This window comes from Nesoenas mayeri (genome assembly GCF_963082525.1).
Source record: "Nesoenas mayeri genome assembly, chromosome: 5".
Taxonomy (NCBI): Eukaryota; Metazoa; Chordata; class Aves; order Columbiformes; family Columbidae; genus Nesoenas; species Nesoenas mayeri.
In genome coordinates this window covers 37409815-37429383 of record NC_137548.1, presented here as the reverse complement: position 1 = coordinate 37429383, position 19569 = coordinate 37409815, and the positions used below count along the sequence as shown (strand labels likewise).

Here is a 19569-nt window from a genome sequence, read left to right as displayed (position 1 = left end):
TGTCTGCTGCAGTCCACCACCATATGCCCTACTCTCTCTTACTAAACTGAAACAGTAGCTCACAGGTATGCAAAAGGACAAAAAAAATATATATATATATAGCGGCAGGGTTAATATACAAAACAACTACCTACATGCAAAAATATCCTCATTCTCTCACTAAAACAGTGCTGTTCTGGGATACAAAGTGATGCAGATTTGCAAAGAAACTGCATTCACAAGCAAAATCAAACTACCACAAAGAAGGTGGGGTGGAACATTCTGTTTTATGTCAAAGAACAAAGTGCAGAGGCCATAAGTAATAGCAAAACAGAAGGAGAAACTGTTCAGCTGCGCATACTGACCCAGAACACAGGGTTCAGTTACCACCCATCCATGCACAAACCCCCACCCCAGACCCACAAACCAGGCAACATTCTATGCTGCTCCTGTCTTATTTGTAAATGCACACTTAAAAATTCAGAGCAACACCTGATACACTGGAGCTGAACACTGTAACATAACAGCACATTGCAGATAGGGTAGAAAGAAAACAAAGAGAATTTGTGTAACAAAGCAAAATACAGTGAGAGAGGAACATCTGCTACTTTTACCAGAAACACCATATGGTCAGTATCTGAGATAAAGAGAATGAGTTCATTCATATTTAAAGGCAAAAGTAATTGGTCACTCCTTCCAAGATAAGAGAGAAAATGCCTGTTCCCCTTCCACTGTTTCAGCCTCATCATCCCCAGTCCAGATTTGGCTTTCTGAAGAACCAATGCTGCCAGTATTCTGGCCCAGACAGTCAAACTTTGAGCACCTTTCATAAGAGGATGAGAACACTCCTGTAGGAGTTATGCTTTGCCCTAACATGAGCCTAGTTTATCCACAGCCCAGTCAGAGCTGCAACACTGAAAGACCAGTTCTGTCACTATCAGATTACAGTAATGCTCTGGAGCTGTGAGGCATTTGTGGTAAGCATGGTTTAGTACAGTAAATCTCAACAGCTATCCTGAAGTCATCTTCAATTCCTGAAAGCACTGCCCAGAACTGCAACCAACACAGTTGGTGCAGACTGGAGCACCCAATAGCACTTCTTCAACAGATGTGATGCCAGACATGTGGCAGCAGTGCTTTCTAATATCTTGCAGAATATAGGCACACCAGCTGGGAAAGCTGCTTCTTCATCAGTGCTTCCTCACATACAGGTCTGCCATGCAGCTAAGTTATAATAGAGGATACAGAAGTCAAGAGGGACAATCTTAATGCATCCTCCTTATCTCTTAAAAAAATAGATCAATGAGGTCTTTTTCTATTTGAGCATCTGTTGGTGGATATCATTTAGCTGTCAAAGTCTTATGCAAGGAGATAAGACCCCTGGTACTAACTAGCAAAGTGCATCAACAGCTGTCAAGATATACCACACAAGTTAATTCAGCTATTTTAAGAGGCCCTTGGTCCCAACAAGTTCTGGCCACATTTGCTGGTTGCTCATTCTTCCCAAACCTGAATCCACACTTGCTCTCTGAAATTCAAGTATTCACTTGGTCAGTTGAGTTTTCATCACAAGAGATGGATGGCAAAAAGGATTAGAAGGATTTGCAGCAGTGCTGAGCAGCCTAAGCCACAAGGCGAATAGAGTATAAAAGTGTACTCTGACAATCAAGTGTCAGGAGTAAACAGGATGGAAAATGACAGGCCAGATTAACTAGTGCTAGCATTACTTCCAAGATCCATCCAGGTCACATGATGTCCCAGTCTCCCTGCTCCATCCTTTAAAACACTCCAGTCTAAGTCCAGGTATATCGCCGCCCTGACCCACACATCCCAACCCTATATTCACACTCTGCTTGTGGAAGGGAATTCAGGCAAGAAACTCAGAGATGAACACTCCTACACAAAAAGCAATCCATAAGTGTCTCAAGTAGAGCCAAGAATTTTCCTACAGAAAGACAAAAAGGCAGTTTCCTGGGTATTTGGTGTATAACTCTTGAGGACTTCAAGTCCACTGCTGAGACAGTGAGGCTTTTTCAGCCTCCTCACAAGCATTAAGGGGAAAAGCAATGTAGCACAGAAGAGACATAGACAGCAACTACCTGGTTAAGAGTCTCACAGCCAAAAAGTGCCAGAGGGAAATAGATACAATACCTGAATTTTAGCTATTGCCAGGCTAAGTATTTACTGAGAGAAGTGGCTAGTAGTCTCAACTTAGGATCAGGAACTTAATCTTTCTGTTTATAAAAGCCAGCTTTTGATGATAAGTTTGTAGGACAAAGTGTCATTTTCTTCCATGTTTTGCCCTCCTTATGTATTACATTTACTCATGATCCTACAACAAAAAGATACATTTAAGAGAGCAACAGAAACAGTGCACCAATGAGTGTTGCAACCTCCTATGCAAGCTGAAAGCTTGATGTAGGCTTCTGACCTTAAAGCCTTCTGCAACTCAGGCTTCAGCACATATCTTATGTTATTCTTATTTAAGATTTCCCATGCCACCAGAAGTTACTCCCAATCAATTTCTAGCAAGATCTACATTTCTTCCATGTAAAAATGAAGACATATTGCTAGCAAAATCATTACCAAATGAAATGCATTTTCAGATACAGGGGATAATCAACAGCCTTGGAAATTAGAAAGATGGTAGCACAGCTTTAAGCAAGTCAAAGGCCACTGGGAGAGATTAAATATGGACTTCCCTGACAAACATTTCCAGACTTTTTTTTGTCTGGTATCACAAACTCTGCTTCTGGCTAACAGTGATCAAACCACAGCAGCTGTGCTACTGTTTTCAGGAAAGGTGGATTTTTATGGAGACGAACAAATTCATTTTTTTCCTGTGTGGAACTTAAGACAGTCTATCCACTTTAGGATCACCTGAATCTAGAGCTGGATGTGGTGTCCCCTTTACACTCTGGGGTATGAAGCAGTGGCAGCCTGAGAAGGTCAGAGCAGAGCAGCAGTTCTGTGGGTGACTCCAACACAAGCACACAAGACTGCGGGAAGTGGCAGTGGCCAAAGTGATTCTGCACATGGCACCTGTCCTCTGCTGAGGGAAAGGAGGCCAAGGGGGAAAGGCTGGTATTTCACAGAGCAGACAAAAAATAAGTCACATTGTCTTTTCCCAAGTCTGCTTTCTCAGCTCTGTAGTCCTAAGAGCAAACTTCATTAGCAAGGAGAGCCATGATTACTTCCATCTTACAAGCAGTTAAACATTGCCTCAAAAGTCTCACTTTGATCCTCAAATTTGTCATCTATCCAGTAATTAAAGGATTTTTTTCCCCTCTGCAAATTAAAATGAGCTGTAGGTATTAAGAGATTCCCCCAAGCTGCTCTGCCATGGTCTGAACTTTAGACTCATGAAGCTCGGTTGCTCATTACTTCATGCACTGCAGAGAAGAAAACCAGTAGCAGAGCCAAGCCTTCAAAACTGAAAGATCCAGATTTATTCTGTGGGATGTCAAAATGACCATGCCTACATAAATAAGCACACCATCACCTGAAAGGAGAAACTAACATTTCACCCTTCAAACTTTTTAATATTCTTGCATTAACAGATACAGAGAACTTTTTCAGACAAAGGTAGGATTTCCCAGCTGACCAGGTCTCTAAGTAGGCACTGCTCATTAGGCATTCAGAAACCCCAGAACAACATGATTTTTTTTGTTTTCCAAACACCAAGATTGTCCCAGCAGCTCTCATGCACAAATTAATCCTGGCAAGGAAGGATTTTTGCATTTGATGCAAAAGGAGAGAAGGTTTATCTCCATGTTACTGCAGGAAGAGATCCACAAATTTACCTTCCCATAAAACAAAGATGAGTACACTCTTGAACTTGGACATTTGGAGGAAGTATTTTGGGTTTTTGTTCAACAGAGATTCATAAAAGTCTTCCTTTGTGGTATGGTTATCACTGCATGTTTGCATTCTACATAAACTGAGCCACTGATTTAATGCCCACTACAGCAAAACACGCACCTTCACAGCCTGCAACACCATCAGGAGCAAGACACTCCAGAAGCCACTACCAGCTCAGCAGCAGCAGAAACCCATCTCGGCACCTTTCTACCTTCACATTTTCCACCCAAGAACAGCATTTCTGCATTGAGACTTTGTTTTTCTTTCCAGGCCAGACAGCAGCCCCATATTCCCAAGTTTGGCTCCTACCTGCAACTGAATGACTAAATGAATAGACTTCTGTGTCCGGCTGCAGTAACACCAACGCCTGCTACCCCATCCCATGCTGTACATAAACTCTGGCCCTCCCCACAGCCGCCAGTGCCCCACACATATACAAGGTCACCACCTCTCCCGCCGGCCAGGCGTGGCTGCCACAACCTGACACCAGCAGCTGAAAGCTTGGCAACCTTACAGCCACACGTTGGGAAAACCACAACACAATGAAGTTGCACATCATGGTGCAAGGCATGCAGCAGCCATGCATTACAGTCTGTTTACACTGGAAATAGTCATTAATTGTGGAAGTAAATCCACATATCATTTTTACTTGATGAGTTTTTGCTTCTGCAGTTTAGCTATTTTAGCTCTTGTTCCAGAAGACATCAGAGAAACTCATCCTGTGTTACAAAGTGTTACCTATAAAACACAGCCAAGTTATACAAATGCAAGTGTCACCCCAGCAATGTCTTCTCCATGGAAATACCAAAGAAAATGAATGGAGTTTAAGCTCTTAATATTAATACAAAGTAAACTGGATTGAACTAACACAATTAGGCTGCCAAACACAGCCAAAAGGCAAAAACCTATGGTCATACAATAACACTCATACCCTCAGGGTGCACCATGGACAGCATGAGAGATTGCAATTGTGTTTCAAAACATCACATTCATAAGGATGGAAATTCTAAGGCATGTACATCCTGAATACATGCTTTCATTGGAGGGTCACAGAGGGTGGGAAAGGAGGGAGAGAGATTGTCACATCCGGGCAGCAAGTATGTTTTTTTCTTTATACAAGACAAGAACTCAAGGCAAAAAATGCTCCTTCCCCCTCTGTTAAACAAATGCCACAACTTCTCTTGAGAGGACACCTACAACCTCTTACCATTTCTTCCCATATCTAGGTTCTTTAAAGACAGAGAGGATAACAAAGGGCCTCAAAATCCAGAGCTCAGCAGCCAGCTGAATATCATCTAAACATGTGGATTTGAACAGAGAAGCCTTTCTAATCCTCCTCTGAACCTTCCGTTGTCCTCTGGCTAACAGCAGTGACTGCACTAATATCAAACAAAGCTCAGCATTTCTCTTGAGGGAAGGTCTCATGAGGGCCACTCACCTACTAAATATAGACTAAGCCATTATGCAAGAAATCCAGACCACCCTTTGTATCCTCATCTACTTAACCTGAGTGCCTGCTCTGAGCAAGAGGTTGGGTCTACAGTAGCTTCAAAGGTCCAACTTTTACAACTCTGACTTTTCACAACCAAAGCTATTCCTTCTCACCAGGAAGCTAAGCGACATAATCTGTTCCCAAACTAGCTCCTGGACACAAGGAGACCGGTATATTGTTGCAAGGTTTGTTTTCCCAAAGGTACTCAGATCATTACATTCCTAGGAGTAGCTTCACATAAAAGAAACAGCCTAGTTCAGTTTTAATTTTTCTGCACGTTTTTCTGTACTTTTTTTTCCCCTGCCTTCCTCCACTGCATGCTGCTGGCCTGAAACTGTGATTTGTGTCTGCACCCGAAAGCATCACCTAGCACACTGTAGCTTACATCTTGATTATAGACAGATACACAGCTGAGGAAACCGCTCTACCCTCAAAAACTGCCTACATATTGGTGTACAAAAATTCACATGCAATCAAAATAAGCTCATGTAGCTCACTGCTCCATTTCCTGCAGATGCTAGAGGCTTTGACAGGCAGGACACATGTAGAGGAGCCCAGGCAACAACTACACAACATTCACCGCACTGTAAAAAGCTTGCATTAATGCTGTCTATGCTAATCACCTTTCTTAACCCCTACCCCTTTTTCTTTTCCCCTCTTAAGGACTAATAGAGCCTCAGCCTCCAAAGCTGTCAGTCTCTGTTCTTGCAGGCACTGTAACTCAAATACCTTGCTCAGCATCCGATTCCTGGCTGACAGGTAGAGTGTCACATGCTGCTGAGCACACTCGCCAAGTGACCTCACATGCTTTATTTGCAATATTCTTATTTTTCTTCCTTTCTCCAAAAAGGGTAGAGGATCTCCACAGTAGTCTTGCAAACATGAGGTAGAGGGTGTAACTGCAACGACCCTTACAGTGTAAGTCTGAAATTACTGAAGTCATGGGCTCATCCCAGTATAACTAATGAGTTAAGTCAGCTACAAAAAGCCTGCTCAAAATATCTTATCAGCTCCTCCTTAAACTCACCTACCTCAAAAAATTTTCTTCAACTTGAAGAACAGGCTGCTTCTGCACTTAAAGCAAATTCTACCACCATCACAAAATATTTTTGGCACCATAACAAAAAAGGAGGCAGAAGAACTCAAAGACAAGAAAGGGTAAGGTAATAATGAGTGCTAGAGAATAAAAAAAAAAAGTCTAGATAGAATTTACTGATTTTACATTTACTATTGATCTTCATCGCTTGGAGAAAAAACAAAAACAAACCTCTCTGTGCTCTTTACTGTATCCATTCTATAAAATACACTGCTTGTAGGGACTAAACAAATTGAGCACACAGCATGAGGTGTGGAAAGGGAAGAAAATGATGCCCTGAACATCTGAGCAGCCAGACAGTGCCCAGCTATACTTCCACAGAATTCAGGATATGCACATGCCCTTGTTAAGACACAGTACTGTATTGTCTAAGCTGAAAAATATCTCTCAACAGCTCCAAGTACTACTTTATGCAGAAAGAGGGTGCAAAGTTCCTCTATGTACTAGAAGCCTGTTAAACAGTTGGCATAAAAAAAGAAAAATCAATGTACACTTGAGACAGCATGAATCAGTTATGCAGCAATTAAATGCACAGCACAGGAGGACTATAAAATACCAGCTTGCTTCAGCAAATGTAGTTGCTTACCACCAAGTACTTCAGAGATAAAAAAAAAAAAACACCTTATAAACTCAGCAAGGGTCATCTGGCACAGCACTTGGAGAAGCTGCAGCACATGTACCTTTCTGTAGGAAACAATATTTCTGATTCAAGTCCTCCTCTTTAGTCAGCACCAACCAACACACTAGTACAGTGTGGGAGATGGTGGGGCACAAGTACACAGTTCAACCGAAGCAATAAAGATTGACTTACAAGGGGTAACCAGGATTGTTTTCTTAGCCTTGTTGTCAGAGGTCAGAAGCATCTTATGGCCAGTGGTTAACATTCAGTGGCTCAAATGCTTCAATTCCTTCCAATGTCACAGCATTCGGGCCCTTTCAAAAGTCTTGCAAGTACAATATACATCTCCTTTCCCATCACCCTGTGCTGCCTAGCACGTTATGTAGGGCAGCCTGGTTTTAGTGTTTCCTGCGAATCAATTAAAACAAAAAGCAGAGGCACTGACAGATTTTGACCCTGCAACAGGTCTATCTTCAGGTGACATACATCTCAAACAGGAGATTTACTACAACAGATTCCTGTAGCAAGTTGTTTTTCAGATGAGTGTTTCACACTGATGCCATAAATCTGCCCCTCCAGCAACACAAAGGCAAATCCCTGACCCAAAAGCAGGTTACATATCAATAGCTCTGATGCCCACTACAAAGAGCTGTCTTTTCTTGGGACTTCTACAACAGATTTGCTGACCTAGGGAGGACTGCTTTCTGGCATGAACTGCAGAGCCCTTTCTGTTGGAAGGACAAAGAGAAGAGAGGATTTAAGCAAGTGAGTTGATAGGCTAGCTATAATGCCAATTTCCTTGAACAGTCACAGTAAGCACATTGGTAACACATATTCCCCCAGGCATGCCTTCATTTTCACCTGAAGGACTCATCCTTGTAAAGGAGAAGTACATCAATATATTCATCCCTGTGAACCCAGCTTGCCTCACTGCAGCTCCTGTTTAAGGAGCATATGGTCAGTGCCTGACCTCCTACTACAGTCAGAGCCTGAAATAGCACCCAGGGTTCCAACCTGCCACTTCAAGGTTAGGTGAGATACCTGGTCACCGGCTACTTCAACTCAACCACCCCTGAAGATGCTGAGCTCTACCCAGAAATGCAACTGGCTGTTAATGTAATGGAGCTGGATGAGAACTGGCCAGCGACCACAAGGCTATCGGGCAGGTGGGGGGACACCTCTTCCCAATCTCACACACAGCAAATTGTCACACCAGAAGTCAAATGGCCTTTCTGCAATGTGTTGGCTGATTACTACATTATGCTAATTAAAAACTCTAGCTTCACAATAAGGGGAAAATACAGATGAAAAATTAAAATCAAGAAGTGTCTGTTCCACAAAATGTTGTAGAAGAACATTAAGAGGTGGTGGGAAAAAGTGATTGTCGTAGCTTAAGTGGAACAACATATTGCCTCCAGGACATGGCAACTACTGAAGGCCCTTCTTCCTTCCTGTTTACTGGAGATTAAACTAGAGAGTCACAAGAGTTAAACTGGTCTTCAAATTACCTTAAAATAAACACCAAAAAAAAACCCTGCTAAAACCCAAAATCGCTCTCATCTAGACTCCATACCCTCAGCTTATACATAAAGAAAAAAGGCAGAGAAAGTTCCCCCTGGCTTCCTATCTATCAGTGAAGCAGAAAAAAAAAATATATATATATACACATATATATTTGTGGAGAAAAAACAAACAATCAATCAATTTTAAGTATTCTGTACCGCTTCCTTAATTTTTAATACCAACAATGTTGTATGCCCCCAGAGTTTCATGCTATGGCACACTGCCAGAAAAAGAAATGCCAACTTGGACAAAAACCAGAATAAAACAGAAAAAATATACGCAAAGGAGAAACCCCAGGACATATGAAGGGAAGCAGGTGAATGTTGGCCCACACCAGAACAGACACCATTGTTAAAAGCATTTGGGTACTATGTTTTCCACATTACAAATGGTTCAAGCAGATAAAGCAGGGAATAGACAAGAAAGCACAGGTTACAGAGTGTTCAAGACCTTATGGGAAGTTTTGCACAGGAGCTGTTCAGAAATGCTTTTGCCATTGTCCTTCTGTTCTCACCTCACAGGCTAAAAATAAGGGGGGAGAGGAATCCTGTGCTGTGTACTGCAATTTCTCTGCGGTCTCTCACACACACCCACATTTCAAGATAATTGTTTCAAATCGTAAAAGTTGAGCAAGATGCTGAGAAGTGATAGAATATGAATAAGTCTAAGTATAGGGCACTCATTTGCAGGAAATGCCCTGCATATGCCAATCAAGAGTAAAGAAAAGATAAAACAAACAACACATTTGCCTTCCAGTTTTTATTTTCAGGTCATAAAAGCAATCACCACCCTGAAAATGAGCATTTCCTGGGATTTAACAACTGCTGGGTTAATAGTTCTAGGCAAAGGCAGTTACACCCAGCCCATAATTTTACCCACAGAAAACGTGTCACATTGCACCTATTAGTGGTGTCTCTTCAGGATACTGTCAACAGAATCAACCTTAATAAACAATTCCTGTTTGGAAGTGCTCATAAACCCCTTTGCGTAGCTAATGCTTCCACACAGGTTTGCACCAGGGAGCCGCATTGGACTACCCTTGTAACACACACTCCCCACCTGTATACAGTCACCAGCAAAAAGGTAAGTTTCACTTTAAATCATTCTCCCTCCTCCCAATACCTTCTTACATGCTTTTTTGAGCTCGGGTCATCTAGACATTATGTCTACATAGCCAAAACTTCTGTAATTTGCAACACGATCAGATTTATATCACTACTTCAGGCCTTTTCCAATTCTGCATTAGGAAAAAACACTTTCCATTAAAATTAAACACTCTAAGATAATTGTGTTGATATGCAGATGCTAACTGTGTGGATGCACTGTATCAGTCTGTCTTCTAGGGAAGCTCTTTAGCTTGTCTAAAACCCTCCTGTCCCTCTACTCTGTACTAATACTAAAAAAGGTCTCAAACCACCCTGCAGAGTGAACAGCCCCTAGCGAAAGACAGCAAACTCATTTACAAATTCACTAGAAGGCCAGCTCAGTCAGACTCAGGACAGATTATCCACAGAGGATTGCCACCAACTATCCTCAGAGAACCCACTGTCGCAAACCAAACGGCTGTACCAGGAAACCTACTTTTAGAAGCACAAGGATGATTTAGTGAAGAGACAGTTTTAATGAACTATTTTTGTGTGTTGTATTACATGCAAAGTCATATTTCACTATATACCTAGGCTTCAAGCTGCTCATTCCACTACTATGCAGTCTGTCTTTAGAATGGGAGCAGATCATTGGCATAAAACAAAACAATATATAGGTTGTATACATGTTCATCCTAGAAAACTTAAAGAGCTCTTTGTACTAGCAGACAGAAGTTAGTCTCTTTAAGGGTATTTAAAAGCATTTGAGAAACAATATTTGTTTGCTCTGGCCAAAGAAGGAAGAAAGAAGAGATAGATGGAAAAATACCTTCTAAGTTTGAGCTACATGCCAACTTGCATTCTTTCAGTTTCATGTTCCAACATGTAATAAAAGATGCTGCTATATTCAAGTCCAATGTGTCTTGCATCAACAAAAAGTTATTTTCTTATTTAATGATAAAAAAGACACACATATACACCAAGTTACCTATTTAACTCAAGCATACAAGTACCACTCAGAAGCACCCCAAAAAAAATCTCAGAAGTTTTAAATGGGCACTCCTAGTGAGACGCCGTCAAAACTCCAGCTTTTGCTCTCAAGATAGCAGTTGCAGGAATCAAGTACAACAAGCCAGCACAGCAGGAAGAGTGGTAGCAGAGGAGCTTAATGCCTCAGCACTGCTAGAGGAATCTGAGGGTGTAGTCAGGAATTATTCCTATTCTGATTAGCATCAGAACAAAGGCTCACATTAGTTCCTGAGCACTAGGACTTCCCTAGAGTACTGAATAATAACCTTGTTGAAAGCTTAGAAGGGTATTTCCTCCCCCACCCCCAGTCTACACCCCTTCTCTAAAAGGGGATAAAAGACTAAGGTCCAAAAAATAGCTTTATGTTTAGTTCTCCAAAAGACATATCCAGGTAGTTTCTTACCACTAACACACAAAATGCACAAGTATAATCCTTCTGTGAGAGGTATTCAAAGGTAACATTGGAGGGGTGGAGGGGGAAGGGGGGAACAACAAACACAAACAAAACCAACAAAACCAAACAAAACCCATTTTCTGTTCAAGAGAAAAAAATCAGTACAGGTGGCTTATAATGCATGCTTAACTCTGGAAGGCAGGAGCTCAACAGCTCCTACAGCAAAACCAGGGAGTGGTAAGTGGATGAAACATACAAGGGAAAAAACAGCTTGTGGAAACTGAACACCACAAAAAGCAGGTTAACAGAGGTGTCAGGAAAAATGCTAAGGCATGGCTACAAAGGAGTCAGACCCTAAGAAAATGTTGAACACTAGTTTTCAAAATAGGAAGCAATGTTAACGGTTAGTGGCTGTCTTCCTGCAGGAGGAGAACATGGACAATGCAGGCAGCACATTCTCGCCTTAAATCTACAGCAAAGTCACTAGCATCTGGACAAAAAACAGATTTAAAAAGCAAAGAGGCAGGAAAAATAAAGTAATGGCATTAGCTTTCATCTTACCTTGTGTTGAGACAAGCTGGCATACAATGGTTGTCAAGTTAGTATGATTAAAGTGATGATTCAGTGACGATAGGTTGATTCACACACCTAGGAATATACAAAAAAGTATTAGCTGTGAATACATATAGGATAAGGAGGGCACTCCATCACACTAAAGAGCTGAAGGCTAAGCAGTAGAAGTAGCTCTATTATATTCTCAGGACACGGGCAAACAGCTCTGTTTCAGGTACAGTCATTACCCGCAAAAGTCAGATGTGGGTTTGAGATACACTGCACAAGTTACCCAAAAAACAAAGAACATTAAAAACTACCCTCACACATTCTGTTTAAAAAAATCGCAAGTGTAAGGAGAGAACAGATCACAGTTTCAAACAGAGTGCCACTGAAAACGTTTTTCAGCAGCACTCAAGCTTTGTTTGTTTTTTTGTTGATTTTGTTTGGTTTGGATTTTTGTTTTGGTTTGTCTTTTTTCAATGGGACAAACTTCTGAGAAGTTACCTGAAAAATACAGATTAGAACCACATCAAGATCAGTCAGATACACACATACACCTCTACAAATAAAAATCTAGTCAAACACAAATACTGCGTACTTTCCAAAGAAGCATAGGAGAAAGGAAATGTATCTCTATGGTGTAAAAAAAATTGGTATGTTTTATTGTCCTCTTATCCCTCCACACCCTTTTTATTCAGAATTAATACTAAAAATTCTGAAACTTAAAAAGAAAATATTGTTATTAATAAGGTAAACTTCTCCACTTCGGAAAACATAGCAACTGACTAAAAACTGGGCAAACTGGTCATCCAAAAGTGAAAGTAAAACGTGCAGCTGAAAGGAATTTTTGTCTAGCCTACCTAAGGATCTCCTTTGTTGTTAAACATTTCATTGTCACATTTAAATGTCAGCTTTTTGAGTCTCAAAGTGTGCAAGCCCTGCAAGACAGCGAATCAGAAACACACTAGAGATGGAAGTTCTCACAGCTAATGAAATCAAAAGTAAACCAAGCAAACTCCTCTTCACGTCTCTCATTCACCTTAGCCATACACCAAAAGACAACTCCAGTCATACAACCCTGGTCCCCATACCCACGAAGAGGCTTTTAATGGATCTCTGTTAGTAGGCTTATTAGGTTTTCTGGTCTCTGCTCGCAAAGCCTGCAACAAGTTTCCAGCATATTTTTGTTGCACGTCACAGAACCAGTTCGAAACATTTCAGGATCACACAGCTCTCTGCAAAAATGCTTTAGTTTTACAAAGATGTACCACTAGATTTTCCTAAGGGGAAAAGAGGAGCCTCCCTCTCCTGAAGCCAGCAGCATGCCCTTTTTACACTTTCAAAAGCAGTGAGGGGCCCTCGGAAAGGAGCTGGGTTTAAAGCTTTTGGGATGATCCCACATATGGCCACTGGGTCACCAGCAGCATAAGCGGCAGCAGATGGAGAAGTGAAGCTTTCATACCCTCTGAGCAATGCTCTGTGACTTTGACACTTGTCATGAAAAGCAGAGATGTCAATCACCCTTCCAGGCTGGTGTTTCAGCACAGAAGGGATTCTCCTCAGGCTCCATACCAACACTGAAAGATAACCTATACAGGCTATTTTGGGGGAAGTTTCTGCCTCAGCTTTCAAGCATAATGAAACCCCACACAGCAGAGGATAATAAATAACCATTATGTCTTCTTCACCACACATTAGCTTTATTTTGCCTTTTGGCTCATTAGAGAGCAACACACACCCAGTATGCATCTTTACCTTCCCCTTACCCCTCATTTTAAGGGGTTTTAATTAACATTAGAGCACTTTACTAGGTCTAAGAAATAAAGTGCCTTGTGAGAGTGATTGGAACAAATGGGCACTAATACCCAAAGGAGATTCTGGCACATCCCACAGTATAATTGTATTAGTGTGGGCTGCTTCAATATTTACTCCTCGAAGGCTTACCAGAAGTTATTTACCAAGAAGAAAATAAATCCCAGTCATCTTAAATAGGTCAGAAACATTCAAATATTTCACTAATCTGTGCATTTAAAACTAAACATACAAACTATAGTTCCTTTCAAAGCAAGCTGCTTTTGACACCTATTGTTGAAAATCAAGTTGCAAGTTCAATTGTTGAAAGATCTATATTTTTATATAGTGCAAGAACATCACTCTCAAGCTCACTTACAGAACTTACAGGTTTGGGAGGCTGTTGTCTGGTTCAGGTGGTGGGGGGAGTTGTCCTTTTTTTGTTAGCTCCTCCCCCCCCCCCCTTTTTTTTCCCCTTCTTTTTAAACATGATTGATGTATGAAAAGGATTTCCCTCTTAAGCTCCCTTAAGAGTCCTGCAGAAAGAGATCCAATACTTCAACAGAACTTCCTGTCTGTCTTCATTCCCATACAAGATGCAAACTTGGTTTTGATCAGATTCTTTCTGCTCCCACTCATTTTATTACAAAGCCCCATTAAATCAATGCAGGGAAAAACCAGGAAGAGCAGCAAACCACAGCAACATTTAATTACAAACCAGGGGGAAAATGAGTGCAGGGAAAATGTAAACAGTTTTGAAATTTTCAGAATTATTCTGGAGCTTCTAAAGTATAAGTGAAGGAAGCTATGGACAGAGACACCGAGTACCAAAACTGGTGCACTTCTGAGCATGAGGTTAAAATAGTGCACATTTCAGCCTAGCAAAGCTCATGCATCTACAAGGAAGTCATTCCTATGGAAAGTGAGTTTACGCTGCTGGGCTGAAATCCATTCTAGTCCATACCATAAATACGATGCAGTGCTTCATCTTCCCCATAAAAACGCTTTCAGAAACCAGTTCCCCTTTACCCTGCTCTACCAGCTGCAAAAGCTGTAGTTTATCTTGCCTGCAATGTTACTGCTGCAGAGGCAATGACCAACCCATTCCACCCAATGCTCACTTATACCAGGAAACAAATCCACTGCTGGGTGGGCTGACTGCCAGGTCAGCAGGTCCCCTCGGGGAGCCACCAGAGCCACGAGACACACTGAGACACATTGATCCTTTGCGCTGTGGAGAAGATTCTCAGTGCATGCTTGGCTTTCGGAGCCTGCCCACCCTTCAACACACAGGCAGAGAAAGGCAGAAGCTGGAGAAAGGGACAACTGAAGTAGTGGGAAAGAGGCACGGGTTTTATACTTCTAACTTCTGGTCCTGCAGCTCTTCAACAGTGTGAGCCTCCTCAATAAACTGCCTTGAATTATCGCACAGATATATCATCAGTTTGAAATAAATAAATAAGCAAGCAAACAACAGGCCAGGCTTCCACTGCTCTCTTATTAGCATCTGTAGGTTTGGTCTGAAAATACCTGGTTTGCATCAGCATCAGCAAGTAAGCCATGCAAGAACACTGAGCTTCCTGTGAGATTCAGTAGCTGCCACCACTCAGCAACAAAACAAACAGCATACCAATGGTGGGTGAAAACATTTCTTGCTACATACAAAAGCTCACTTCCTGAAATTTAAAGGAAGCATTTCCACTGATTAAACTTAAAATATTTTTTTGCAGCTGCTCAACAAGTGACTCTGCTAGCAGAGTCAAGGAAAATACTGTCTGCCTAACTACCAAACAGCAAAGCTGGGTGAATCCCAGGGAGGACTTGCAAAGATAAAGAGCACTTCTTGGAAGTCATCTGCCTGTCCCTAACTGCTACTCTCTGTGCTGGGGGCTACACAGTTATATCTGAAGTAATTCCATTTGTATCCAGAATAGCTTCATAACACAGATTAAACGTTTATGGCTGGATTTCTAAAGACATTACACTTGGCATGACAACTAGATAAACATAATTGCAGACTACTGTATTTCTGGCAGGAGAGATCTACTGTAACAATACCCCACTATGAGCAAGCATCTTTGCTACGTATGGGTTAAATTTTCCCTTTCCTGTTCTAGGAAATGCCTTCATCTTTCTACTTACATACTCCTAAAGCAGAATTCAACTCCTGCTGCCTCTTGCCCCTCCCTGAGTCTTTCAGGCAAGTGGGCCCAGTCCTGCCAGTGAAAGACTGCTGCTCTCCCAGCTAAGCCTGATCAGCTGGGATCAGCTGGTTATAGCAGCTGACAAGTGGCTCAGAGGGCAGGGGAGCTGCAGGGAGCCCTTGTATGAGGCAGAAAGCATGACAGGACACAGACTGGGAAACGCTGGAGCAAGACTTCCAAGTTACTGACCTTTCATGCTGGTATGGGCAAGCAATGGGCTTCTCCGGGAGGATGTCAGGTTAGCAAGAAGAGATGGAACTTTCAAAAGGGAAAAAAAAAAGCAGCAGTGGCCTGACACAGACTCTGTGTGCAGCATCAAACCTTCCTGGACTGACAGAGGCCAGCAGCTTACATCTGTTTTCTCAGGAAAGCAGAACAAGAGACCTTGTTTGGGCGGTATAGCAGTAGATGGCTGTGGTGTGAGTGAGTACACTGATAAAAAGCAGAAGTGATGCAACAGGAACAACCTCAGACACAGAAACCCAAGTCTGCAGCTAAGAGGTTGCACAGCTGAGGAGCTGAGTTTAATACCCATGCAGACTGCTCTTACTGACAGCTGAAACAATTCTCCAGGCAGGAATAAAACAGTGGAGAACAAGCATCATCACAGGACAGAACTAATCCCATCAAAATCATTAAACTACAGGCAGGACTCACACTTAGTGACTTCACTAACCACTGCTCGTTGCCTCCCCAGGCAGCTCATGAGCTCCAGCAGCCATTTCAGTCTGCTTTCACATGCTGCACTAAATATAAACTCTGCTGATAACTGTCTGGAAACGGTTTCAGCAAGACATGGTGCACTGAACAGCTCAAGGACACTGGGTCCTCAAAGAGCACAGGTGGTCAATTTGCATGACAAGCAGAAAAATGGTGACAGAACCAAAGTCTCTGCTACCGTAATACTGTGGTTGGGAAATTTCAACCTCCAGATCAGTACTTTCCCAGATCCAGACTTCACTGAAGCATCTGCTCAAAGGAAGAAGATGAGGGCACCACCTGGGTTTTGACAAAGACTCATCTAAGAGGATGTTATGGCTCCCTTCTCATGTGCTACTCTGCTCTACCATGAGGTGCAACACCACAGTGATAACAATTATCTTTGATCTCAAAAGCTACTTAGATTAGGTTGCAGGTCTTTCAGGCACATTTTCTTCATCCTAGTAGCCCCTTAAACATACTTTCTACTTTGAGGCATAAAATACTCATTTATATAACAGGACAGGTAAATCCAAGAGGGCAGATGAAACTCCAAACACATACACAAGTTATTTTCTTTTCTGAGTTTTGCTTACAGGCTCATTACCAGAAACAACATGAAAATTATAAAAAGACAGAAGCGTGACCTATAAAACTGCCAGTGTCACAACTGTTCACCAGATTACAATACTGGAAAGAATTATCCTCTCTGCATAGAAATATGCCCCCAAAAACAGCAGCATAAAAAGAAGAAGGTAGGCTTGCAAAGAGATTTATGACAGACAACTGAAGAGAAGGCAGAGGATGAAATCAGCGATAAACTGCAGACACAAAAGCACCAATCCTTAAGAGCACAGGCATTTAATATGCAAATTCTCTCTCTGCTTAGACGTTTTGCCTCCCTTTGATGTATATAGACAAGTTCTAACTAGAGAAGCTGACTTCGGAGAGTCCCCTTTCTCCATTATCCCAAGTGCTTTTTTCTAAACAACAGTAAAGTGCTCTGAAAGTAACTATATCACTTCTGCTTCTATTCAGAACAGAAAAAAAAAATGCCACACACAAAAAAGATAAGTATAAAAATTCTTATTATTAAAAGAGAGAGGCAATGTCTTCCCAGCTCTGACGCAGGATGCAAGCAGCAAGCTAGCACCTGGTATCTGTAGCGCAGCACATAAGAGAAAGACAAGCTGAACAGAGGACAGTAAAGATATTCCAGAAGAGATCCAGATGTCTTGAGCTTAGTCCTACCACATGAAAAATATAAGAGGTTAAAACCTCCTCTTAAGAACTTTTCCTCCCATTGTTCTGACCACAACTCTCCTGAACGAGCTGCATTGCTTCAGAAACCTCAGGAATTACGGTGACAATAGACTCCTGCCAAGAGAAGCACCATTACATAATAGCATTTATGGGAAGACACACAAAAAGCCACTAGGAAGCGCAACCAGACAAGTGCAAAATCCTCTCTGCCCATCAGCTCAGTTTAGCTCTCAACCGTTCCAAAGACAAATTCAGCATATTTTAAAATTATATGTTTACTTCCTTCAACCCAACAAAATCTGTTTTGCTGTAACTACACTGAGATGAAGTCCATTCCCAACAATAACATAACCATCTTGAGAATAAGCCCACTTGAAACTACTCTATTTGTATTAATCTGTTTAAAAGAAGACTATAAAGATGAAAAAATGTATCACTGTTTGCATTAAGTGAATATGCTAGAAATAAGAACTATTATGCTATTTTTCATGTTTTACTCAGCTTCAGGGATACTTACAACCATTATTGCTTTTCAGTTGTCAAGAGCCCAGCATGGCTATTTTGAGTTCCAGGTCCTCTGGGGGATTTAGGATATATTTGCTGTACAGGTTCAGCTTAAGCACTGCACACGTGTAAAGGCAGCTGCTTGGGAAGCTCTGACCTGCAGGCACTGTTAAGGCACCGTAAATAAGAACCCAAAGATGAAGCCCTAGTGTATACAAAGTTTCTCACATTTAATCATCTGCAGGAGTGCCTTCACTAATACCTTCATTTCAGACACCACTTTTCTTCAGTGTCTCTCTGTGCACCCACAAGCTCTACTAAGAAAAACCAGAAGAGAGCAATGAACACTTCTCGGCTGTTACTCTCGGGGTTTTTAAATCCCAGAGGTTCATCCCACGCCAGGGCGGATCCACAAGCCTGAACATTTCACTGTGCAGAACGCAGATCTCAGAGAAAAGACAACTCCGCTGCTGTTGGCGGCCACACACGGCTGTGACACGAGGGACGCAGGGACCACAGGTGACATTACGTAACAGCCCCGGCTGCACAGCCCAGCGCCCACCTCCCGGGCGGGGAACGGGCCCCCGCGCAGCCCTACGGAAAGCGAACACCGTCCCGCGGACACGCGTGCAGGGACCGGCGGGGCTCGGTCTCGGTCTCTCCCCCGCGGGGCGGCCCCGCGCCAGGGGAAGCGCCGCCGAGACCTTCCGCCCCAGCCGGCGCCTGCCGCCTCCGAGCACACGCCGCCGCGCAGGTAGGCGGCACGCCGCTCCGCACGCCGCCGGCAGGCCCGGCTCCCGGCCCCGCGCCCCGCCGGAGCCAGGCCGCTGCCCCCGCCCGCGCACTGAGCGAGCAGCCCCTCCGCGGCGCGGCCTCCGGAGCGAGCCGCACACCCTCCCCCGCAGTAACTTACCGGGTGGCTCAGCGGCGAGTCTCGGGGCGTCTCGGCGGCGGGTGTCGGGACGCACTGGGCGCCTGGCCGGGCGGGCGGGCGGTGCGGGGCGGCGGTGCCGCAGCTGCAGGGCTGAAGGTCGGCGGCCGCGCGCCCCGGCCGCCCCGGCGTCTCGCCCGCCCAACGCCCCGGCCGCCGCCGCCCGCCAGGCCCCGCCCCGCCCCGCCCCGCGCGCCGCCGGTCGGGGCACGCGGGGCGGGGCGGGCCTTAAAGGGGCCGCGCGGCGGCCGCTGCGGGCGCTGCCGCCTGGGGGCGCTGCCGCCGCGGGTGGGAGGCGATCGGGGCCGGGCCCCGCCGGGGAGCGCACGGCCGGGCGCACCGGCTGCTGCCGCCTCTGGTGGACGAGCCGCAGCGAAGCAGCGGGAGCCGCGCCGCAAACGGGCGCCGCGGCCGCAGGAGACCCGCGGGAGCGCTGCAGCCCCCGCCCCGCGGCGCGGCGGCTGCTGCACCGACACGTGGCGCTTGCTCCCGGCCCAGCGCTGG

The 19569-nt window shown here is 43.7% G+C and overlaps 1 protein-coding gene across 4 annotated transcripts in view; it reads right to left on the bottom strand.

Annotated features, from left to right (window-relative positions):
* SUSD6 (sushi domain containing 6) overlaps nt 1-19240 on the bottom strand; it is a 90066-nt gene extending 70826 nt beyond the window's left edge. For all 4 annotated transcript variants that reach the window (XR_013922180.1, XR_013922181.1, XR_013922182.1 and 1 more), the window contains exons 1-2: nt 19048-19240; nt 11680-11766 (exon numbers count right to left, since the gene is read on the bottom strand). The gene's annotated coding sequence lies outside the window, so the exon portion shown is untranslated. The remainder of the gene's footprint in view (nt 1-11679; nt 11767-19047) is intronic.
* Between the last annotated feature and the right edge of the window lie 329 nt (nt 19241-19569).